Raw genomic sequence first — 18,437 nt, 5'->3', positions numbered from 1 at the left:
GGGGTTTTTAGAGGCTCCCTCCACCATGAATTGGTCCAAACTGGGGTTTTTAGAGGCTCCCTCCACCATGAATTTGCCCAAACTGGGCTGTTTAGAGGCTCCCTCCACCATGAATTTGCCCAAACTGGGCTGTTTAGAGGCTCCCTCCACCATGAATTGGTCCAAACTGGGGTTTTTAGAGGCTCCCTCCACCATGAATTGGTCCAAACTGGGGTTTTTAGAGGCTCCCTCCACCATGAATTGGTCCAAACTGGGGGATTTTAGAGGCTCCCTCCACCATGAATTTGCCCAAACTGGGCTGTTTAGAGGCTCCCTCCATCATGAATTTGTCCAAACTGGGGTTTTTAGAGTCTCCCTCCACCATGAATTGGTCCAAACTGGGGTTTTTAGAGGCTCCCTCCACCATGAATTGGTCCAAACTGGGGTTTTTAGAGGCTCCCTCCACCATGAATTTGCCCAAACTCTGCTGGTTAGAGGCTCAATCCACCCTGATTTTCAAAACAAATGTTGGTGCCAACCTCAACTTACTACAAGGGCCAAATTCACTGCTGGTGACAAGCTCTCCTCACTGCAAGTGCCAAATACACATGTTTCAAGGTGTTTTCCTACTGTCAGAGAGGTGGTATTGAGTGTGTAAAGTGTGTAGTTGTTAGGCTGTGATGTTGGGGTAATAGAGGGTCTTTGGTGTTTTAGATGCCCCCAGACATGCTTCCCCTGCTGTCCCAGTGTCATTCCAGAGGTGTTGGCATCATTTCCTGGGGTGTCATAGTGGACTTGGTGACCCTCCAGACACGGATTTGGGTTTCCCCCTTAACGAGTATCTGTTCCCCATAGACTATAATGGGGTTCGAACACACGAACATTGAGCGGCTGTTCGAATCGAATTTCGAACCTCGAACATTTTAGTGTTCGCTCATCTCTAGTGATGACATGTTGTACTAGCATGTGTCTGGTGCAGTCAGTCACTGGTCACTGCGGTGATGCCATTACCCTGCACTGCACTGCTGTAGGCTGTGAAAGGTTTCAGCTGTCAAGCAGCATGTCAGCTAATGTATGGTGAGGGAAATTGCAACACTGGAGTCACAGGAGATTTAGGCAAAGGTCCCAGGTTGTAGAAACGCAGCATTTTTTTTATGCCAAGGTCTCGAGTAGATTGAAAAGGAATGGAAAATGTAAGGCTAAGGCCCCACGGGCCGGAACCGCTGCACTAAAGTGCTGCGGGAACAACTACGGCGTGAACGCATTGCGGTTCTTCCCGCAGCCTTTGAACAGAAAGTTCACAGAGTTTTCCTCCGCAGACTTTCTGTTACAATTATATCTATGGGAAAGCCGCCAGTGTTTCCGTAGATACAATTGACATGCTGCGATTTTCAAAACAGCGACGGTTTTGGAAATCGCTTCGTGTCCATGCTGCAATTTTTTCCCACAAAATGGGCATGGGATTCGCATGAATCCTGTACACTTTGCAAGTACTGTAAAACGCCACGATTTTTCCCGCAACGTTTCCGGCCCGTGGGGCCCCACCTAAAGGAAGCTTTTAGATGTTTCTCTTCTGTTAAATCCACTCCTGACTTTGACTCAAAATAATCAACAAAATCTGCAACAACAAATGCTGTGTTTCCACAAAGAGGGGCTTTGGCAGGGACTACATGGTGGCTCAGTGGTTAGCACTGCAGCCTTGCAGCGCTGGGTCCTGGTGTTCAAATCCTGCCAAGGACAAAAAACCATCTGCAAGGAGTTTTCATGTTCTCCCCGTATTTGCATGGATTTCCATCCCATGTTCCAAAAAAGACATATTGATAGGAGGAAAAAATGTACATTGTGAGCCCTATGTGTGACAATCTACATTAAAAAAGAAAAAATAAAGAAGGGCTTTGGCCCCAAAAAGGGAATCTTAACCCAGCATATGACCTCAGCCTCGCAAATACATAGGTGAGGGCAGGGGTGAACCTGGCACCCGAGGCGAACGACAGAAAGCCGCCCCCCCCCCCCATGGGAGGAGGGGGCTTGACAGAGCGGAGGGGCATGGCTAAGCGAAGGGGTGGGGCTTAGCAGCATTCGCAGGCAGAGAGCAGGCACGGAGAGGACCTGCTCTCTGCCTGAGCGTGAGGGGAGGCTGCTGGAGCAGCACTGCTCCAGTGGCCTCCCCAATCCACCGCTCGGTGCTAAGCCAGTCCAGGACAGCTTGTCCTGGACTGGCTTAGGTAAGCAAAAATGCCGCCCTCCCTGGGGCCCTGGCATAGCGCCGCCTGAAGCGGTCGCCTCATGGGAGGGTCACCTGAATTACCGTAAATAGTGTTTTCACTTTGTGAATCATTGCCCCCATTGCCAAGATATCACTGTTTTTGTCTGTATGCAGATGAGCTCTTTAGCAGGGAGTCGTTACTTACCTCTTTGGAGCATTGGCTACACCCTTATTTTTCCCAAGAGCTCATTTGAATATAGAAAAAAAGGTTAGAACTTGGCAACAGAGACAGCAATTCACAAGGGGAACAACACTGGGCTGGGTTCTGGTGACTGACTCCCTTTAAGAGCAGAGTATGACTTTATTTGTTACTTATTTTGTCACCTAAGCCGCCCATAGTGAACCGCAGCAAAAAATTGCTGTGGGAAAAAAATGCTACGGCAATGCATTGTGTTTTTTTCCTGCAGTGCTTTTCACAAAGTTCAAAGAGGTTTCCTCTGTGGACTTTCTGCTTCTTCTATACCTATAGGGAAACTGCTAAAGTTTCCTTAGGTATAATTGACATTCTGCGATTTCCAAAACTGCAATTACAAAAAATGTCACCCCTTTTTTTCTGGGATCGTGCCAGGCGTGAATATTTGCCAGGGCTGCATTTTACAAATCAGGTGGGGCAGTCGTAGTAAATTCAGAATAGTTAGAAATGGCAAATATGAACTATATTAGAAGAAAATACAATGCACAGTAAAATGCTTACACAATGCATATTTGCCTGTATTTGGCGAGCTGTTTCCTTCTTATCCTTGTTCACCATATTCTGCGAGCTAGCAAGATTTCAAAATATGTATTGCAAATGTTAAGTCTAAATGTGGTAAAAAGTGGAAAAACTACACAATATAAATATATGCTGCAAGGCTGTATGTAAAAGGAACAAAAATATTTAATAAGAGAGACATCTGATTGAGTAATGCGAGGAGGCAAAGACTATATAACCCCAGTGTTCTATTTTTAAAGAAGGTTCCTTTCTAACCTATTATAGTATGGGATAGGGTATTATAGCAATAAAACTCATTTTAAATGAGTAGAAACTAAATTTAAAGTTAAAGGAATTTTGTAAAAGTTGTCATTCACTATGTGTAAAAGCTGCAATCTGTAGTACATTGTGCTGTTCTTAGATCCATTGTGCCATGGACCATGGTAGAGTTGGGCAAATCTCCCATCAGTGGCATAACTAGGAATGACGGGGCCCGTAGCGAACTTTTGACATGGGCCCCCCCCTCCCTTCCTGACCGACACCGAAGACCTCAACCAACCGACCCCCCCATGGCGCTTTCCTGCGCACTCCTTTATGCTCCATAGTGGCCCCAGTACACAGTATTATGCCCCATAGTGGCCCCTGCACACAGTCTTATGTCCCATAGTGGCTCCTGCACACAGTATTATGTCCCTTAGTGGCCCCTGCACACAGTATTATGTCCCATAGTGGACCCTGCACACAGTATTATGTCCCATAGTGGCCCCTGCACACAGTATTATGCCCCATAGTGGTCCCTGCACATACTATTATGCCCCATAATGAACACCCATGAACAATTATATAATAATCAGAGATCCAGGGGGACACAAACATAAAAAAACACTATTACATACCTATCTCCGGCTCCGTTGCAGTCTTTGGTGGTTTCGGCCATTTTTAATGACGTACTGACTAGTCTCGAAGCCTGCCAGGAGTGTGGAAAGGTAAGTAAGTAAGTATGTTTATTATGTTCCTTTACCTTTCTGATCATTATACCTGGGGGGGTCTGAAAAGACCCCTGAGTATAATAATGGTGCTTGTGGGGCCCGGAGCATTGCTTACTGATCCCAACCCCTGCCAGGATCAGTAAGAAATAGGGCCCGTTACCGGCTGGAGTTACTCCAGCCGGTAACGGCCTATTAAGAAAAGAAAAAAATGCAGGGGTAGCGGCTGTCACCGGGCCCCTAATGTCTCGGGCCCTGTGGCAAGTGCTACCCCTGCTACCCCAGTAGTTATGCCGCCATCTCCCATAATTCATTTAGTTGGGGGTGCACAGCTAAAAGGAAAAGAACAAAAGAGATTTGCCGAGCCCCGTAGCATAAGTGCAGGGAATGGTGCTTATGATCAGCAGTAGCTTCTTCTGTGTGGTGACAGAACTACTTACTATGATAGGTCTGCTTGTCCATCACCATCAGCTTGTGAGAGACAGTGGCCACGGAGGAGTGGTCTGCCAGTCGAAGTATTGCAGCCATGTTGCCACTGACCTGGTTCTGGCAGCTGTACATCAGAGACTATTACAATAAGGCCAAAGATTCCCATATGGTTTGACCTTCTAAAATGGCACCATAGCACTGAGTTAGTGCTATGGTCCCTGCAATCATTCCCTGCAGCCTTTCCTTGAGTTAAAAGGGAGCACTCTCCTTGTATAAAACAGCATAATCTGGATTATAGGACTGACCTGATAAATATGGCGGCTCACAAGCTAGTGCAGTTACCTTGCAGCACTGTGGCCCTGGTTGTCAATCTTAACACTGACAATATCTGCATGGAATATAAGCAGGTTGTCTTTACTGGGTTTGTATACGGTTTTCTTGAATTCAATAGGGCACATTTATTAAGGTACTTGCGCCTTTTTGGGTGTATATTGCACCTTTTTAGGTCATTTTCTGCCTTGTGCTTCTTTTATGAAGTATTTGTGACTTTTTTTCACATGGTTATGCTATTCTCACCACTTTTGCTTTTAAGAAAGGGCAAAATAGGTGCAAATGTACTCCAGTCTATTGGCAGTCTAAAAGATCCCTGGATAGTAAGAGAGCTGAGTCCCGTGCTTGCAGTGTGTGGCTAGTGCCCCCACTTGCTGACAGATCAGGTGGAGGGCATTGTAGGGCATATGTAAAGGTCACAGTAAGTCGAGTAGTCAGGGACAACTGAGGAGTTGCAGCTGAAGGGTCCAATAGAACGGTACGTGCGACTCAGCAAGAGGCACAGTCGGAGAGGAGAAGTCTCCCGTGGGAGAGTACTATCATTCCTGAAAGCAGTGCTGGCATCAAAGGAAGTCAGGGATGCAGCGGAGGCAGCTAGATGTGCTAGGAAAGCTCAGCATGCAGGTCCTGTGTCAGCGCCAGAGTATGGGAGAATGCTGGACATCTCCGAACTAGCATCCCTATCCTTACCCCTACAGGTACTTTTCTTATTCCTCCTGACTGCACAAAACTATTACCTGTTGATCGACGAATATTAAACGTTTCCTTCGAGATTTATATGTCAACTATCATCTGCCCGCGACTTTGTCTGCGGGTTGGTATTGCCGCTGAGCCGCTTATATTTAGCCAATTGCTGTTGTGGATGATAAGCCTGCTCCCGCGTCTCGGCTCTGCTACATTGCTGCATATGCGCAGCATACTCAGTTGTATGTACATCTCTGCATATGGAGAGCGTGCTCAGCTGTGCTACAGCGCTACCTAAGCTCTGCTAAATCTGGCCATTTGGATTAAAGGGGTGTTCTTATGTCAGTGTCTGAGCAGCTTCTGTGTTGGAAATGGCTGAACGGATGTTGCAGAAATTTTCCACAGTTCGATCAGTCTGCTCCCGCGTCTCGGCTCTGCTACATCGCTGCTTATGCATAGGATACCCAACTGTATGTACATGTTTGCATATAGAGAGCCTATAGAGGTGTGCTACAGCACTGCCTAAAGTCTGCTACATCAGGCAATTGTGATTACAGGGGTTTGGTTATGTGATGTCTGAGCAGCTTCTGTGCTACAAAGGGCTGAATGGATGTTGCTGAAATGTCCAAAGTTCTCCCCCCTCCCCCATCAGAGGCACAACAACAAATTCCCCATCACACTCACTGAAACTCTACACCCGATATACTCCTCTTGCCCACACACAGCCTGTATGTTCTGTAGTCTCCTGATCTTCTATGGGACTCCATTTTCTTCAGCTTTCACACTGTGCAGCTTTATCCTATATAGCTCCAACCACAAAATAATGTCTAGCTCCACCCACTACCTAGCATGATCCTATCTGAGAATGGCTCAAGGACCTGTGATGATGTCATCACAGGTCCTTTAGTGTTGTGTGAACCTAAATTCCTTCACTGCAGTCATGTAGTGACGTCATTTACCGGGATAAAAAGTAGCCTATGTTTTATGTATGTGGCAAATTTCATGCAAATCCGTTCAGCCATTTTTGCGTGATTGAAGAACAAACATCCAAACCCACAAACATCCAAACTCACAAACTTTCACATTTATAATATTAGTAGGATTAGTAGGATGTCAAACGATTGTAATATTTCTATTACTTTGGTCCTTATGTGACCTTATGTTATATTTTGTTGTGCTTGTTATTTTTTGAAAATTTCAATAAAAACTATTGAAAAGAAGACTGTCAGCTGCCTCCCAATGGGAGAAAGAAATTGGAAATAGACAAGTTGGGTGCCTGAACTGTAAGTGATCTCCCTGGTGCTTTCCTCAAGGGAGTTTTACCCATTTTGGATGTTTTTATCTCCCTAAACTGCAGGCTGAATGCAGAGCATGCCCTAAGCGTGTCTGCTCATTATCATAGCAGGCCATGCCCCTCTATTACGCAATTTTTGTGCACATGTGCACATGGCCAAAAAATGCTCAAATAAAACACAGAGACAGCACTGAGCGGCACATAGTATAACACCCAATGGTATATGGAAGAACAAACGTTTGGGTATAAGAATACCTCTCACCTGGTAGGGTTGTGATCCAGTCACAACCACCAAGGATAGACACTAGAACCGATTTTTACAGAGGGTTCCTCTCTGGGTAGACAGCAGCTGGAACCTTGACACCCAAGGGTGTTAAAAATGCACTTGAAGGAGCGCTGTTCTATACTTTTATTGTACACACATGATGAAGGGGTGAAGTACCCTGAAATGCGTAATGTGATTTTGGAAGTTGTTTTTTTTTGGAAACAAGTCCTGGAGGAGCGCGGTTCCTTCCATCACAACCCTGGACACGGGTTGTTTGGTCCTTCCAGTACATGGCCAAAAAAGGCGCATCTAAACTAATTTACACATGCACATCATTTCACAAGGAGATGCACCTATATCATAAATAAGCACCACTGTATAACCAGTCTAAAAAAAAAGCGCATCTGCGAAACATCTGGCCAGAAAAGGGGGAGATGATAAATAACCCCCAACGAATATACTAAAAATTGAAAGTAATACAAGGGCTCAGATTGAGTATGGATGGACATAAAGGCAATGCTATCCTTGCTGCTTTGATGTATGTTATATCTACTGTTTCATTGAGGTCGGATATTATTTCATTGTTATCATTATCATGGATCTAGAATTAAACAGGTCAGCTGTGATGGGGCACACAAGGGACTCAGTTACAGACTGTTTTCTATCAAATGATTTGTCTCTGGGAAATGCTATGAGGCAAGATGGTCTCTAATGAATTTACTTTAGGAAAATAGGCAATTATTCATACGATAATAGATTAACTTCGCTTTCCTGGATGCTCATGTGTTCTGCCAGTTGTATGTACAGTATATCACTATCTACCTTCAGGAGATATTCTATTGCTCATGTTAACTCATGATGGGATTATCAATGCCAAATGTCCATTGAGCTCAGCAGACTGAATTAGTTTTAACCCTTACTCTCCACAGGCATTTTTCACTTTTTATTTTTGACTCTCCACCTTCCAAATCCCATAATTTTTTTATTTTTCCATGTGCAGAGCCATATGAGGGCTTAATATTTGCAGGACAAATTGTACTTCATAATGGCACCATTTATTATTCCATGTATTAAGAAGCTGGAGAAAAATCTCAATTGGAATTGGAGAAAATCTACATTTATGCAAATTTCTTAAAGGGATCCTATCATACAAACACATTTTTTTCTTAGTAACACGTCGGAATAGCCTTAAGAAAGGCCATTCATCTCCTACTTTTCGTTGTCTTCTTCACGTCGCCGTTCCGTAGGAATCCCGTTTCTTGTCGGTATGCAAATTAGTTCTCTCGCAGCACTGAGGGCGGGCCACAGCGCTCAAACAGCACTGGGGCGTCCCCAATGCTGCCAGAGAACTCTCTTGAGCGCCACCTCCATCTTCGTCCATGGCCACTTACAATACTGAGTAAGCGGCCATTTTTTCGTGGCCTGTGGGCATGCGCAGTCTGCTCTGCCCGAGGCCTAGAAGTTACAAGCCACCACCGGAAGAAGAGGATGAAGAGGACGCTCCTGATGAAGATCAAGGCGGCGCTGGAGAGAGTTCTCTGGCAGCATTGGGGACGTCCCCAGTGCTGTTTGAGCGCTGGGGCCCACCCCCAGTACTGTGAGATAACTAATTTGCATACCGACAAGAAACGGGATACCTATGGAACGGCGGCGCGGAGAAGACAATGAAAGGTAGGAGACGAATAGCCTTTCTTAAGGCTATTCCGACATGTTACAAAGAAAAAAATGTGTTTTTATGATAGGATCCCTTTAAGGGCTTAGTTTTTTATAGTGTTCACTGTGCAGTCAAAATGACATGTCACCTGTATTCTATTGGTTGTTGTGATTCTGGTAATATCAAATTTATATAGTTTTATTTATGCTTTAGAAAAAAAATCCATAACTTTGCAAAACTAAAAATACAAGTGAATGGGAGATAAGCCTGGGAGCCTTAAACAGGCTTCCAGCTGTCACCTGAATAGATTGCTGCTGGAGATCCACAGGAAAATGGTGCCTTGGTTAACTTTGACTGAGGTGACAGGGAGCTTAATACCCGCAATCAGTTCTCCGCTGTATAATATATATGAGACCCGGTGGCTATGGTGGCTGCTCAGCTACTGAGGGGCTGCAATATTTAAATACCCTACATCTGGCATACTATTACGGCAGGTGTCATGAAGGAGTTAATGCCTATGGATTTCGAATAGGGTACCATAAAAGCTGCTACAGGTATAATGTATAGGTGTCTGGATACTTTTGTCTATATAGTGTGTACAAATACTAGATAAATGAGCACTCGAGATATGTTAGAAAGTTATTCAAGTACATGCTGTACATAGTAAGTTCTCAGACCCACAAGAATCCATGTCTTCAGTAATACAAGCTTAATGCTGTATTAGTTTAAGGTGTGTTTCCTGGCAGATATTAAGTCTCCTGATACCAGTTGTGCAATATCTACATTCCACAGAGCTTATATAGTGAATATTGTGGCCAGGTGCATCCTTTAAAAAACACTGCGCTTTCTGCAATTATTTACAGTGGTCTACACAGACCTTTTCTTGATTAAGTCCTGCAAGACCATTTACTGTATTTATAGCAGAACTACCAGTTGCCATGTTTTAGGTACAGTCAAACATAAAAGATGTTCCTTCAAACTCCATTAGCAGCAGAGGTAAGGTATAGGTGTTTAGATATATCACACTTGTCTAGGCGAGTACATATACAACAAAATCTAAGTAGCTAAACAGGTTTCAACGGCTGAAGGTTCCATAACTTTACAGTCTCAGGGCACATTCACATCTGTGTCAGAGCCTCCATCGCAGAGTCCATCAGTAATTGCCAAACTCTTTCTTCTGACAACTTCAAGAAAAAACAGACACTCAGTGGACCCCATTATAGTCAAAGGGATCACTTGAGATACGTTGCATTTTGTCATTTCCAGAATCCATTGCTGTTTCTGCATTCTTCTGATCCTGCAATAGACTAGAAGAACAGCTAGGACAATGCTGATGTGAGCGTTGAGTAAATAGGCTACGTTCAACAATATCTGGAAATATTAGTACTGTAACCTTATTTCTGTAGGCATACTAAATGATGATCCAGTCCGGGTGTACATGCCATGCATATTTTTACCTATAACCTTATGTTTATGAACATATAACATCAGGCCCATTTACCCTGTTTATCTAGACCTTACTGTAGAGATAAAACATCCTACGTTCTCTGTCAAACGTTCTAGTAACGTTCAGGATGTAGTAGAGTAAACATTGTACTAAGTGTATACTATTGCTGCAATGATGTGATAAATGGTTAAATGCCATCTTACTATGTTGAAATGGCTTATCTAATAAATGATAAGATGCTTATTATCACATTTTCTGTAAAAAAAAAGAAAAAAAAAAGAAAAGAAGTTATTAAGTTAGTGAAGTTTTGTAACAATCTGGTAAGGTCTCTGCAAAAGTTAGCCCTTCATTTAACATAATAAGAAGCATTAAACCCCTTCCAAGCCATTTTTCGACTTTGTTTTTGACTCCCCACCTTCCAAGAGCCAGAGCTTTTTTATTTTTCCATTGACAGAGCCATATGAACACATCAATTGCACTTGAGACTCTGTCTTCCTAATTACATCATGGAAGATAGACTTGCACATTCTCAGTCAGCACCCTCTATTGGTGTGCATACTTGAGGCACTAGCATCCTAATTACATCATGGACTTCAGATTTGCATATGCTAACAGACCCTGTGACTTTATAGCATCTTAGGGCATTGGAAATGATTAAGTCTATGCAGCCAGACATTATAACTGGGGCCATGTCAAAATCTCATTGATTTCAGAATGCGGCCCACCCCCCGTTCTGGGAAACTTAGCACGACAGCTATCAGCAGGAAAATGGTTCCTTAGTTGCGCATGTGCTGCATTCCAGTGGACACTGGTCAATTGTTTTATTTTATTGCCACTGTCTGTAAATCATTGTATTGTTTTGCATCTTTCTAAATGTGTCATCCTCCAATTTTCCTGGCGTAATCCACTGTGGTTTGGCACCCCTTCCATTTGAAGGCACTTGATCCATTCCCAACCAATCACTGACCAGACAAGACCATCTGCTGGGAGATCATTGCAGCCCCTGAGGAAAGAAAAGTAAGGCTCTTGTATGTGTGTGAGGTGGTGGATAGTGCTCACATTGAAGTAACTCAGCTATGTCTAGCAACGGTTTGTCCATCCACTAAGAATCACGTCTACATTTAGTCTGGCTGAGGTCAGGTTGAATGTGCAGTGGAGGGAAATCACCTCTATTTTTGAACACAATATATTGCAGAAATAATAATGAATATGTATACCAAAGACCGGATCGCCCAGCGTGCATTTCACCACGGATTTGTTAACTTTTGTGTCATGCCTTACTTGTAATGTCTTTTCAGCCTTGCACTCACCTCATTATTTAGCTACCATGCTTCCACTTGTGTATATGGCTACATGTGTGTATTCCCTTATGCACCTACACTGAGTTCTATCTCTACTAAGGGGTATTGCTACTATATTTTTTGTGAATATACTTTTCAGCTAGCTGACACATTATTAATTATAATATTATTGTTTTATACACTTTCTTACACTTTTGCATGTTTATATTTTACTGTTCATTGTTGCCTGCCACTCACCGTATTTTGTTGTGTGTTGGTCTTCCTATATTTAGCCAGTATTTTTGATATTTATATGAACTACAATTTTGATTTTTTTTTTATATTTGATTACTAATAAATACAATATTTTTATGGTGATCCTGTCTTTTGACAATTTTTCCTCTACTGCGCATGCGTAGACACGCAGTAGAGGTGATTCACCGGCCGCAGTGCACGCACACTGCTATGAGAAGAGCATACATCCTATTTTGCCAGAAGAAGCCTTGCATGGGTAAGTATGAGTAAACTGGATGGGGGGGAGTAGTAGTGACAATCCGTTTCTGGAAATGGATCATCACCGGATTATCAGAAAATGTCCCTGGGGCGGTCACATGGCTGCCCCAGGGATATGAGTAAATATACATTTTTTATTATTAATGTTATTTAGAAAGTAAGGGAGGAGGGTGTTTACATTAGTGTAGGGTTTTTAAAATATCCGGACAACCCCTTAAACAGTGAAAACTGATCCTTATCTTCATTCAGTCTGTATACATAAAGTCCCTACCCATATGCAGGTCACACAGAACTCTGTGGAGAGGGGAGGGTGGAAGAGTATGTTAAGCAGTTAAACTGATGCTGCTAGCATTGTACCTTTTCCTGCAGCCTTCTCATCCCACTCCCCATAGAATAATATGTAAAAAGTAACTCACCTTGATAAATGGAGAATGAAACATTTCTTAAATAAGATATTACAAAGTTTCTTATATTTACCTTTACTATTCATTCTGACTGCTCGTTTACATTATATTCATCTCTGCCTCAGACACAGAGCTCTATGGAGAAGAGAGTAGTAAAACCCTGCTGCCAGCTTAATTGATTTATTGTTTCATGCTGTGCACTGATAGCCTCTTAGCTACAACCTAGCAATGTTAAAAGCAAGCAGAGCAGCAGCATGTAGAAGCATCAACTATTTCAGTGTCTTTTTTATCCCCCTACATTCATAGCTTAAAATGAAGAAAATAGCTCAGCCTGAAAAGCAGAGAAGGGCACATATTTATTTAATAAGATATATTACAAAGTTTCATATATTAACCTGTACTATTAATTTATGAAAAACTGTTTAGAACTGAAGGTATGCTTTACTTTTCAGAATATATAAATATTTCAGTGTTGAGTTATACAGCTGGTTCTGACTAAATAGAGTTCAAGTATTCACATCTTGTAAATCTTCTGATGTTCAGTAAATCTGACTCACTAACCAAGTAGGGATTAGCGAAACAATTCATATCAAATCGGATTCGACCCGGGGCACATGATATCAGTTAGAGACTGGAAGAAGATGCCAGGGAGTTGAGAGCATGCCCAGGAGAGGGGAGTAAGGGTTCATTCACATGGAGTAAATGCGTGTTAATTTTGGAAAAATACACGTGTAAAAAATGCACATATAAAAATAAGACTCCCATTGACTTCAATGACATTTTTTTACATGTGTAAAAAAACCACATCAAAATACACGTAAAAAAACATGTCAAAATACATGTGTAAAATGTTAATGGGAGTCTTATTTTTATACGTGTATTTTTTACATGTGATTTTGCCAAAATGAGCGCGCATTTACTCCGTGTGAATGGACCCTTAGGACCCTCAATGTGTCTTTCTGGACCTCCACTTAATATACTCTGGAGTTTGAGGAGACCCCAGAGTAATAATATAACTTTAGGTTTGTGCCAAACAAGTTCAGCTTGAAATTAATTGAAGGGCTGACCCTGATGAATATTCATCAAAAGAAACCTTGTGAGGTTCGCCATTTCTAACACTGTCAAAAACAAAAAAAAGAAGCAGCTCAAGGCACACAGTCATATGCCTTTCACAAGCTACAGCTAAAAGGCTTATGGCATTATTTGTACCAAAGACCGTAATTCCACATAATTTTGCTCCCAGACATGAACGTAGATCATCGTGTTTGTGATTTCATAAATATATTATATATCTATACATAAGTATTATAGGAGATGAGTAGTAGCTTTTATAGTGACTGATTCCCTTTACTGCATATCAGCAGATCTGTCACCTTCATAGATTTGCTAGGGCAATATAATAAAGACACATATCAATACTCCTAATAATCAAAATGGCACAAAAAATATTGCACCTTTTGCTAACAAGCATGATGAAAGAATATACAGTAGTGGACTCATAGTTGCAGTAGCAGAATACAGATACATAGTGGCCGTCATTCACTGTAAAGAGGCGGCATTGGTCATGAGTGCACCATAACTATAAGTACACTATATTCTTTTCATGGCTACAATTAGTTAAAAAGCACAATATTATTCTCTGCTATTTTAGATATTAGGAGAAGTCTATACGTATAAAATGCTGCCCTTACATACAGCAGCATTACGGATCTACTTCAAGAACCATTCTTTTACCAGGCCTATTGCCACCTTAATACAAGTAGCTGTCAAATTCATGCAATAAGGTGAACAAACTCAAACTCAGAACCTTAAACTGACTTCATGATAACCACATACTGTCGTGTTGTGGCAAGCAGAAAAAAAGCAAATACATCAGCCGAACCCACCACTCTTTACAAAGCAGACAGTTAATCGGGGGAGAATCTTCCAGTAAGAGGTCACCATGTAAAATCTTCACATGAGATACATTTAGTCTGTGCAAAGACCACAGTTGATGAAGCACAAAACTCTGGTCAAAGTTTATACATTTGGGTCTACACGAAAACCAAAAAATGGGGAAGAGGTAACATAATATGAAAAACTAAAACAGCAAAGTAAATATTCATTGCATCACACTTACTTACAGGAACTGACATATGTGAAAGAAAAACAACTAGAATTCCAGTAACAGAAATGGTATGGTGAAAGAGTGATAAGAGTATGTAAAAAACTAAAATCAACAGAAAAGAAAGCAGCGAACTAATCTGATGGAGCCGTGTGCCAAATAAATGGCTGTACGCTGTATAATATTTCTGTAGAAATCCATAAGCTAAAGCTCACATACATTTGTGTCAAAGCATAACTAAATCTACAAACAGATTTTTATTTTCTGTCAGTATTTCTGCTATTATTATTAGGTAATCAATATTATAAACCCCTTAAGGAGGCCGCCTCAGGTTCCGATCCAAAATCTGGGTAGCCGCGACTGAAAGCTGGTGCACTGCACCGGCATCCAGCTGCGCACTCTGCTCTGGATTAGACCCAATGAATGGGCCTAGTACAGAGGAAGGTCGCATCTCGCTTCTTTTTTCGGGAGCCGTAAGAAACGGCTCTTGGAAAAAAGACATGAGCGGCTCCCATTGATTTCAATGGGAACCATCTTTTTGGTCAGGGTTTTGAGGCGGATACGGCCTCAAAACCCTAACCAAAAAACTCTGTGTGAACTTACCCTTTTTGTAGATGAGTTATCAGGCAGGCACACTACATGAGAAGATATGAGAAGATAACTCGTTCACAATCCAGATCATAAAAAGTCTCTACATTTTTGGTTGAATCCATTAGCAACTTATCAAGACAAAAGACCACTAAAACGATTATACAAAATTGTTAAAATTCTGCAAAATTTAAATTTTTTTTCTATTTTCAAAAGTTCATTTAAAAATCTTCTACCAATTTAAATATTGTTGTTTACATGGGAAAACCCTTCTAAGGTTCTCTGCAATAAAAAGGTTATGAATATTTTCCAGAAACAGCGCCACTCTTGTCTATGGGTTGTACGTGGTATTGCAGCTCAGCTTCATTCAAATAAATAGAGCTGAGCTCCAATATCAGACACGCTTTATGGAAAAGAATGGTACTGGGTCTGAAAATAAGCAGATCCTCTGTTTAGACCTTGACAACTACGTAAAGTCTTGCACTGCTTCACAGAAGATCAGCCCAGATATGAAAACCGCAGCTTCCTTCTATCAAGGATAAGACTATGTACTAAGAACTTTGTTTTGACAGCTTGCTATCTTGCGTGTGAAAAAAAAAATGCGTGTGGTATTACTATGTTCCATGGGTGGCTATCTACTAAGATTACAAAACATTAAACATTCATATGACACGATTGTCTGCAAACACACGGATATTTACTGTATCAGCATAAGGAAAATTCACTGTTCAACTTTTCTTGCAAATAATATGTTACATCATGTCAACCATGTCAGATTTACCTTTAGGTCTGCGTCTATTGGCAGTTTCGGTGGATGATAGTGTGCATATAAAGACCCCGAAGAGTATGTATTCACATGTAAGCTTATATGTTTAACCCCTTCCTGCTGCAGCCATTTTTCAATCTTCGTTTTTTGACTCTCCGTCTTCCAAGAACCATATCTTTTTAATTTTTTCGTTCACAGACCTGTGTACGCAATTCTTTTTTGCAGGTCACATTTTACATTAAGATGGTAGTCCTTAAAAGGAATAGGCATGGGGCCAGTGGGGACCAGCTCCAGGGGCTCCTGGGCACTTTGGGTGGGGGCAGTATAAAAAGCAATGCCTGTGATCAGAGTGACTGATTCAAATCAATTGCCATCTTTAAAGACCCAGCATCCGTCATACTATTATGTTGGGAAAGGGTTAATAAACTGTGATAGTATCAGGAAGAAATCCTGGAAGGGATTAAAGGAAAGTTGTAGAGGGTCATAAATAAAGGTAAATGAACCAGTTCAAAGATGTTAAGAAGTTTTACCGTAACATTTGCGATTCATGTCAGATGGACAAAAATGGCTGCCACCACATGTTACATGTACATAAAGTACAGTGCTGATGTGATATCAACATACAGGCTACTGCTGCACAGGAAGAAGAACCATTTTATGAGACAGGGAAATACATCACTGATCCAAAGCAATTGCTGCTAATTAGAGATGAGCGAGTAGTACTTGATCGAGTAGGTATTCGATCGAATACTATGGTATTCGAAATACTCGTACTCGATCGAGTACCACTCGCTGTTCGAATGTAAAAGTTCGATGCAGAACCAGCATTGATTGGCCGAATGCTATACAGTCGGCCAATCAACGCTGGTTCTTCTCCTACCTTTAGAAGTCTTCTCCATGCAGCTTCCCCGTGGCATCTTCCGGCTCTTCATTCACTCTGCCAGGCATCGGGCCGGGCAGAGCTGACTGCGCATGTCCGCTTGTAGTGTGGGCATGCACAGTCGGCTCCGCCCAGGCCCAATGCCTGGCAGAGTGAATTCAGAGCTGGAAGATGCCGCGGGGACGCTGCACAGAGAAGACTTCTCGGAGGATCCAGCCTGGCCCTCACTCGTGGACTTGGTAAGTATAATTTGATCGAACGTTGCCTACCCCTGAAACGAGCATTTCCCCCCCCCCCCCATAGACTATAATAGGGTTCGATATTTGATTCGAGTAGTTGAATACTGAGGGGCTGCTCGAAACGAATATCGAACCTCGAACATTTTACTGTTCGCTCATCTCTACTGCTAATACATTGCTAGCGGAAAAAACACCAACATTGCATAGTACTACAGAATGTTAGGCGAGTAGGACTCTGGAGCATAGTTTAGTTAAAGCTAAACCATACTGTGACTGCATTGTTCTCTGTGTTACACATACACTGGCCAGATGACCTTTTCAGTGCCAAAAATCTAGTTCTACTGCGGAATCCACCTGAAGATAGGGAATGTTGCATTATTTTTTCTGCTAGCTGAAAAAAACTGCAAGTGACTCCCATTGAATTCCACCTGCAAAATTCTCTGTGTGAACATACCCTAAGAGTACAGTAAATGTGTGCATAATCATGGCTGCAGGTAAAAACAATTCTGAGGAATAGGACCAAATAACTCCCAAATATCTTCTCACTAAAAGCCCCATACCATTGCCTGGCTCTATAACACATATGCCCAAGAGTTAGGCCCCATGCACAATACAGTGAAACAGACATTTAAAGAACATTGTTTAACGTTCATTTAAGGACAGACCAAACACAGGTCTATGGAGTCAGTTTGTAATCTCCATTTTTGGATAATGTACCAGTTTCATTAATGTTAAAACTGCACGAGTGGGTTGATTAAAAAAAGGGATCTTAGGCTTAGGGGTGGCTTCAATTCTGCACTAGCTGTATGTATGTCCCATGTTCAAGATGTACGTGTCCAAAACGTTGGACAGATCTGGGTGTGTTGGGTTCTGAACTACTAAAGGTTATATGCATTTCAACATTGAATGTGTCTGGGGTCAATATACTGTAGAGGAGAAATGAGCGAGCTCCATTTAAGAGCTATGTGCAACTATTTCTGCATGCAGTAAATAGTTTATAGCATTATAACATGTTATAGCATTTATACCATACAGCTTCCTACTCAAAAAATACTATTACATGCACGGTTAAACATTATTACGCACAATTAAAGTTACAAGTCATTTGTTCCCCCATAAACAGCATCAGACGTGGCTTCTACATGTGTTTCCCATATACTGTAACATTTTATATATTCCTTGATGTTACATAGCAATCAACGTGCCCCAAAAGGAATGTAAACTTAAATGCAGCTCAGAAATCATAAAAAAGTTGTCATTTTAAATTCCTATAATCTTCTGGAAAGTTTTTAAGTCAAAGCTGTCATTGGAAATAGATGTAAAAATTTGAAGAGATTTAATATAACTGGGTGGATACGGCCTTACTACAGGCATTACCAGAAAGATAAATGGTGCCTTCCGCCTTTCACATATTGTTTTCGTTAAACTGTAAAAGATTCAGCTTTTCCCAGTAGTGAATTCTTATTGAACCGACTTCTTAATCATTGGCAGATTTCTAAAATAGTCGTCCATTTGCTGCAATCGGAAACATCCAGCTTTATTTAGCTACATCGAATTTAAAAGAAAAAAATTACATTGTCAAAGAGGAAGTCTAAAATTAATGGATTTTTGTACCTGTGTGCAGTCTTTTATAGATAG

This window comes from Leptodactylus fuscus, chromosome 6 (genome assembly GCF_031893055.1).
Source record: "Leptodactylus fuscus isolate aLepFus1 chromosome 6, aLepFus1.hap2, whole genome shotgun sequence".
Taxonomy (NCBI): Eukaryota; Metazoa; Chordata; class Amphibia; order Anura; family Leptodactylidae; genus Leptodactylus; species Leptodactylus fuscus.
The sequence above is the reverse complement of the archived record's forward strand: the minus strand, read 5'-3'. Positions refer to the sequence as shown.